Source organism: Oratosquilla oratoria, chromosome 16, assembly GCF_046742065.1.
Source record: "Oratosquilla oratoria isolate Oo_2021 chromosome 16, ASM4674206v1, whole genome shotgun sequence".
NCBI classification, from domain to species: Eukaryota; Metazoa; Arthropoda; class Malacostraca; order Stomatopoda; family Squillidae; genus Oratosquilla; species Oratosquilla oratoria.
The window spans coordinates 43,621,481-43,630,052 of NC_134792.1; positions in this window are offsets into that span (position 1 = coordinate 43,621,481).

Sequence of the window (8,572 nt, forward strand, 5' to 3'; positions counted from 1 at the left end):
GTTTTGAATTTGTATTTGATTATATAATATTCAAAGTTATGAGAGTACTTGCACATGAACATAAATACTAATATAAGTAAAGACTGATTGGCAGTAATTTCCCCTCGAGTTTTCTCCCAGCTTTGCGAACCAGTGACTGACAGCGCGGTTTGTGTTGCCACCCATGAACGGGTCGCGACCCATATTTTGAAGACGAATGAACAAGACAACCAGAACGTGATATGTCACCAAGCCGAATCGGGTCCAAGCATTATCTGAGAGTTTTCGGATAGAGCTTGAATTCAAACGCTCAATATGCATAGTTTTATCGTTCTACGTGGCATGTTTGTGTAACGTTATATTGGTCTGACTAGTGCCTAAACGGTGTTAAGAATGTAACTTACGGCAAAGCCTGTCATGTGGACCCTGGTGAGACCAGATAAACCATCTTTCTTAGTGAAAACCCAAGACAACGCGACCACACCCGTAAATTATGTCGTTTGTATTTACGCACGACCTGACGTCATGCCAAACGTTCAACTGTTGCCCTTCATTGACGGGATCGAGGTGGAAGGCTGCGCCGACACTTACGCTTCTTGCAACAACAGTAATTATGATAATAACAGTGGTTGCCTCAAGTTTCAAAGGGTGGAAAACCCGCAGTCCCCACCCACAATGGATGGCAACACTTCTCGGGCCCTCCCACATCTCTCCGGAAGGAAATTTTGGACGGCTATTTGTGTTGTATTGGTGTGAGTGTTTCTACATCACTGGCTGAAAGTAGCAAGAGGGGAAAAGTCGCTTGTTGTCAGCTCTCCATTTATATAAAACCTCAAGAAATGCAGTTGAAGTTGAAAGGGAGAGATCTTGGGGGCGCTGTCCAGTAACCGTGTCAGCTCAGGGTTCCTTCTCCTCATGAACTTGTGTGGGTTTGTAGGTCTTGAAAAAGGGCATATCCTCGTTGTCCATCTTGCAGAATCACCACAAGTAGGTATATGCCCATCATCAGTCCTTCATAACAGATGAGTTATTGACTCGGGATTGCGGCAAACCTCTTTTCGTTCGTGCTATCGCCAGCCTCGGGCACGACTCTCTTCTCTTGCACAAGCAGCCGCTATTGAATTGGATGCATTCAACGCTGCGAATTTTAAAACTGGGGCAAGTCGAACGCATAACATCCCGTCACTCTTTCTGAGCTAACTCAAACAACAGGTTATTTTTAATTCCTTATATAATCACGGTGTGGATCACTCTTCCAAAGATACATGGTCAATCAACCTAGCGTCTGTTGGAAACCAAGAATAGAGAAACTTAACTATATTCAAATTCTGAACACCTATAGAAAGATATTGAGTATATAATACGGTTTACACCAGCGCTGAGGTGCTGGTGTGTGTTTTTCTTATGTACATGCAGGACCTCGCTGCAATCACAACTATGTGCAACGCAGAGCGTGCGAGCATGGACTGCCCCAAGGCCAAAAGTTCCACCACTTCCCAGCATACAACTTCCTGTGTCACTTCAACGGCGAGCGAATCCGTCGCACGTTCTGCACCCTCCCCCCTTCCCTGTACGGATCTTTAGGAACAGGGGAAGGGGTAATGCATGGATATGCGAAACAAGGACGAACTGGAGAGGGATGAGAGCTCACACATGCACGTACACACACACACCGGCAACAGATACTAATCCCTTCCATATTGGGTTGCATTTTTTCTGCCTACAGCCAGGATATATATTATGAAGCTGTTCATGGCCTCTTTGGTATCAAATATATTAATAGTGGAGGTGCACTACACGTACCATAATATTAGAGCTACAAAAAGTGTTTATATACTCGTACAAGGTCTACATAACAAAAAGCCATCTCAATAATATATATCATATATATATATATATATATATATATATATATATATATATATATATATATATATATATATATATATATATATACTGTATACCACAGCAGTGGGCAGAACTTGATTTTTGTTTTCATTATCATGCCTGGGACTCGGGGCACTGTTTAGCTTGCACGCTTACTCGTGACGTCGTATCGTTAGTCTTCTTACCGAAGTGAACTGATCTGCTGTTATAGGACCACTTGTGACTGCACGTTTCATGCAGTTCATGTTAGAGACGTTAATGACATCTCTTTACGCAAGTCAGCATTATTTTATGACTGAAGCCTCATCTCCAATCAATAAATTAATAAATAAATAAATAACAAAAAATAATCTAAGGTTTTGTCCATTACTCATTACTGCTTATATGAGCCCATCTCATCAATGCAATATTGTCCCCTACTAAAGAAACGTTATTTACCAATGACAAAATACTGGGTTTAAACATTAGACCCATAGGTAGCAGGGATGTGTCCGAGCAAGATTTGACGCGACAGAAATGTGCTCTTTTTGGCGGGAGGAATGGTCGGTCGGTCAGTCGACGGATGACGAAGCTATGAGATTTGCCAGACAAGCTATCATCTATGCCATTATTTCCAGAGACGATTACTCGATTCCTACATCTTGTTCTTCTCGTATTTTTTATTGTACACAGAACGAGCGGGAAATCGGTTCGTCCATGGCATTGTGTAATAACGAGAACAGGAATCATTAGGTGAGAAACGTAGCTTTGGTTCAACTGTTCGCTTGTTAGGGCTTTAGCAAGTGCACTGGCATGACAACAAACTGTACCAACTCTGTACCGGCCCGGTACAACAGGGTACTTTATCAAACTAACGGGCGAAACGTCGTTCCTCTTGCCTTTCTCCAAGGTTTGCCGCTCTCAAGAGAGGAAAATAGTCCATAGGAAACTTGTCTTAAAGAAAAGAAAAGGAATATATATATATATATATATATATATATATATATATATATATATATATATATATATATATATACCACCAAAGGTCTCCTTTCCCCTTACACGGGGGGTAGCCAAAAAGAAAAAGGCATAGAAACCACTCCCACCCATTCCATCCCCTACATATTACATTCCCCTCCACCCTCCCTCTCATCTTGGCACTTCCTCGATGACGGGTCATCCCTACATCCTGTCCACTGCCCTGGGTCAGAAGCAGTGTCGCAAGACACAGCACATCCACAGCAAGGCCGTTTCATTAATTCGGCAATCCCCCCTCTCCGTCCCCTCGTGCCAATAAAGGAGAAGACGGGGAGAAATACCTTCGGGCTGCGTCAAATTATTTCTCATACATACTTCCTCACCCCCCCCCCATCTCACACCCAACCCCCCTCATGCATCACAGCATCATCCATACACAACACTTCTCCATTCACCCCTATATTCTATCCTCTACCGTCCTTCCTCAACAGACATTCTTTTGTAATGCCCCTTTTACCTCATCCATCCATCTCATCCTGGGACACCCCCTCATATTCCTTCCTTCCACCTCTGCTTCCCACACCTCTTTTACTAACCTTGCTTCATTCATTCTTTCTACGTGTCCAAACCATCCTGATACTCTTTCATCAACCCTATCTCCCAACTCCTTTTCCACCCCTGTTCTCCTCCTCACCCCCTCATTTCTCACTCTATCTAGCCTAGTAACCCCTATTATACTTCTCAGACATTTCATCTCAAACACATTCAAACTCCTTCTCTCTTATGTTCCATGTTTCTGTCCCGTACAGTGCTGTCGGCACAATCACTCCTTCATATAACCTCCTCTTAGCATCCATTCCCAGATGTCTATTTCTCATTACACTTTTTAATCCACCAAGGCATTTACTAGCTTCTCTCAATCTACATTCTACCTCCACCCCCACACCTCCCTTCCCTGCCACATTCGCACCCAAGTATCTAAAACTATTCACTTCCTCCAGTCTCTCTCCCTTAATGCTCACTTCCAGCCTGCTGTCACTCACTCCCCTTTTACATCTCATCACCTTACTTTTGCCCAGATGTAATCTTCAGCTTCCTTCTTTCACACACCTTCTCAAACTCTGTCACTAACTTCCTCAATCCCTCCTCTGATCCTGCTACAAGCGCAGTGTCGTCAGCAAACAACAACTGGCTTATTTCCCACTTTTCTCCAATTTCTTTAACAATCTCCAATCCCTGACCCACCACCCTTGCATTCACCTCTCGCATCACCCCATCCATGTATAGATTGAACAGCCAGGGTGACATAACACATCCCTGACGAGGTCCCACCTTTACATCAAACCATTCACTCTCTCCATTTCTAATCCTACCACAAGCTCTACTAATCTCGTAAAAACTCTTGACTGCTCTTAACAGCTTTCCTCCTACCCCATATATCTGCAGTACCTCCCACAGTGCCTTCCTGTCTACCCTGTCGTAAGCCTTTTCCAAATCCATAAAAGCCCAAAAAACATCCTTACCTTTTCTTATAGCTTTCTCACATATCTGTCTTACCACAAAGATCTGATCTACACAACTCCTACCTGTCCTAAAACCACACTGTTCCTCACCAATTACTCCCTCTGTTCCTCTCTATCAAGACCCTCCCATAAGCCTTCCCAACTACACTTAACAAGCTGACCCCTCTGAAACTACTACACTCACACTTGTCCCCCTTTCCCTTGTAAAGCGGAACGATACAGGCTATCCTCCAGTCCTCCGGCACTCTAGCCTCTCTTAAACATACGTTAAATAACCTCACCAGCCAGTCCACCATAACTGTACCTCCTTTCTTCAGACATTCTGCATGGCATCCATTCAACCCAGGTACCTTACCTGCCACTTCCGCTTCTCTTATGGTTCCAATAATGATTTTGTTTTGGTTACCGTGGCACTGCCACGGTATAATTAATCACCCCTTCGGTAGCGATGGGGTTAATTAACTCCTTCGCGAGCTGTTATGTCACTGCTTAAGATCCGGGACAGTCTCCAGATATGGCGTCGCAGCTGTCGTGTCGCAGTGCCAACGATGTGGCAGCGAGCCTGATGATGACAACATCTTATTACGAGCTGCGCTGCTTTAATTGGATCGAGAGAATTTAGATGTGATCGTTACGGCCGATAGGGAGTTGTTGACACAATGTTCAGTCCCACGCACCACTAGATTATTGTGTGTAGTTCGTGATACAGTAATATATCAAATAGAAACAACGCCTATGCAAATATGCTTTAAAAATGGATTAACCTCTATATTCAAATTACTTCCCGAGATACAGTCATCCCGTAAATATGCTAAAACCGTTACCTCGCATTTGTTGATAGTTCGAGTTTGTGTACAATGACGTCACCGCAGCATGGCGGGCCTGGCAACTGCCCAGAAACCGGTGCACCCACAGAGCCCTGTTAAAATATCAACTAGTGCCATTCCGTATATTACAATGGGTTGTAGTCGTTTCCACATCACAACCATCGCCATGCCATCCTACTCACACCTTGCTGCTGTAAGTGAAAAGTTGTGGTCTAAACATACTGAGGGCATGAGCACCTCTTTGCAACAGAAAACACAACACTTCTCTTTTGAATGGCATATTGGAACGAGTTCCGAGAATGGGCGGAGGAAGGGGAAAACCGAAGATTTCAACATTTCTATTCCTGTCTTATTCATCGTCGTTGTCTCGCGCGAGTTAAAGTTAACTTTGCCCTAAGTAGATTTCAAACATTCAACTGCGACAGGAAGCCATTATTAACCAACCCCTTCCGTACGGGGCGGTCCTAGCTGTTTCCGTCAGGATATCCTATCCAATCCCATGGCGCCCCCTCTGTAAGGGGAGAGGTTATACACGTCTCGAACCCCTTCTGGCCCTTATTGATCTTGTATTTGTTTTCGGCTGCCACCCACCCTTTGCACAAGGATCGGATTGAATGCTGAAGGCAAACAAATAAGAAATCAAAGGAGAAAATTACGAAAACGCGAGTATACCGTTGGGGGGGTTCAGATGATGATGATGATGCTATTACCATTGTCAGTGCACCATGAAGACATGCCTTTCCATCCTCCCCTGTTGAGAATTATCGGAAGAAAACGTGGCATGAGGAGATAGATATAAGGATGGGTACCTGAGGACACATATTTGGTAGTACAATAGGCAAATCAAATGGATGAATTGATTAAGTATACGTTTGAGTATCTGTACTTTCACCATCTTCTACTAGACCTATATTAAATCATGTTTGGAATATGATGTTCAGGTTTGGTCTCCATACCAAATAAGATATATCGAACAGCTTGGAAAAGTGCACAGAAAAGTGACAAAACTAGTGCCTGAACTACGGAACTTACCATATGAGGAGAGGCTTGAGGAACTGTCGTGATCTATTCTGGAGGAAATAAGAGGTATGATTGAAACCTTAAAAATATTAAATGGAAACGAAGCCGTGGACAGTTCAAAGATTTTACAGCTAAACACAAATGAATGAAGAGGACACGTCCATAGAATAAATAAAAAATATTGAAGAATAAGTATTAGAAACTTTTTCACAGTGGTGAACATTGTCAGATAGAATAGTGCACTCGACCACAGTAAACAATTTAAAAAACAACTATGATAATTTTTCAAATTAGTAACTTAAAATATATTTACTGGAGACAAGTTGGTGAAGCGAGCAATAAAACACCAATAGATATGGGTCACACTAACTATACTGGGGTTATAATCATGAATATATCGACACGGGAAATAATACACGTACCGGTGAAGACACGACCTACCAATTAAATTCTTTCAAAAACACACTGACTGGTATGTCATATCAAAAGTGGAACATATGCTTGTGAATAAGTTACATGTCGTAATTTTCAATGTGCTGAGATGGAAGGGGGTGGTGAAATTTTGTTTAGGTGTGACTATCTTATTCCACTCGGCATCTGAAGTACAGTTCGGTGACTCCAGTATAGCCACTCATACAAAAGTACCGAATATAATTTAGTAAGGTATTCCCCCAAGAAACACTGCTACATAAAGGCAGATCGTAAATGTGAAAACCTTGATAGAAAATAGAGGTATCCTAGGGAAAAGTTACTAAACAAATATGTTGACCATTGTCCAACACAATATTAGCTTTATTACTAGATTTTAGAACATGAAAGGCAGAAGGAAAGGAAGGGCAGGTGCAGTGGAAAACACTTAGAAATATAAATTACTTCTAATATATGCCAATAAATTAGACATTTCAACATCGAGTTTCCAAACTGAATGAATGTAACAAACTAGCAACTAGGAACAACAGATGCATAGTTACGCGATATGAAAGGTCCACGTACGATAAATATAATAACCTAACAACTTTGAAAATCACAAGGAATTACATAAAGACATCTCATGAGATAGACTAATACACTTTCTTCCTCAAATTCAATTACCTTGGCAGTTTATAACTGGTAATGTGAGGTGGAAATCCCTATGGGGTGGTGTGGGTGGGTTGCACCTCCCGAAGTAAATATTACGAAAGGTTAGGATAAATAGGACAAGATAACAGACACACTATATCAGTCACTAGGTTAAAACAAGACTAAATTTCAACCACTTGAAGCAAGAAGACAAATACACAGACAAGATGATATATAAAACCACAAACAAATTGGTTGCTACAAACAATAAAACAAAACAACAAATACACATACAACTTGAGGCAGTCACAACCAGAAATACTACACATACCAAACAAGCAACAGCACATTTAAGTGTTCATTCTCCCCCTGCTGCATCCAAGAGTGGAATCATCTATCTCTTAATACTTTTAGAAATAGGATCAGCCATCACTACCTCCTCCTCAATCCTAATCTCCAAATCTGATCTCCCACACTTAACCCTTATCTTAATCCTATTTCTGGTCTAAATCCTGTCCCCAACCTTGATTCCTTTCTCAGCATATGCACATCATGCCACCCATAAGCGGCTATTTGTGGATTAAAATACATACATACATGTACCAAGGCTTTTTCCCCCTTACAAGGGAGGTAGCCAAAAAGAAAAAGGCATAAAATCATTCCCACCCATTCCATCCCTAAATGCACTCCACTCCTCTCCAATCATAGCACCTCCTGGATGACGGGTCATTCCTGCACCTTGTCCACTGCCCTGGGTCAGAAGCAGTGTCGCAAGACACAGCACATCCACAGCAAGGCCGCTTCATTAAATCGGCGACCCCCCCTCTCCGTCCCCCCATACAGAAAAGGAGAAGACGGGGAGAAATCCCTTTGGGCTGCGTCAAATTTTGCTCACACATACTCCCTCATCCCCCATCCCCCCACCCATTCCACCTCATGCATCACCACATCATCCGTATACAACCATTCTCCATTCACCCCTGTCTTCTGTCCTCTCCTGTCCTTCCTCAACAGACATTCCCCTCTTCCCCAAAGCCCCCTCCACCCCATCCATCCATCTTAGGACGTCCTCTCATGTTCACTCCCTCCACATCTGCCTTCCATACCTCTTTAACTAGTCTTTCTTTACCCATTCTTTCCATGTGTCCAAACCATCCTAATACTCTTTCATCAACCCTATCTTCCAACTCCCTTTCCACCCCTGTTCTCCTCCTCACCTCCTCATTTCTCACCCTATCTAGCCTAGTAACCCCCATCATACTTCTCTGACACCTCATCTCAAACACATTCAAACTCCTTCTCTCTTCCATTTACAGATAC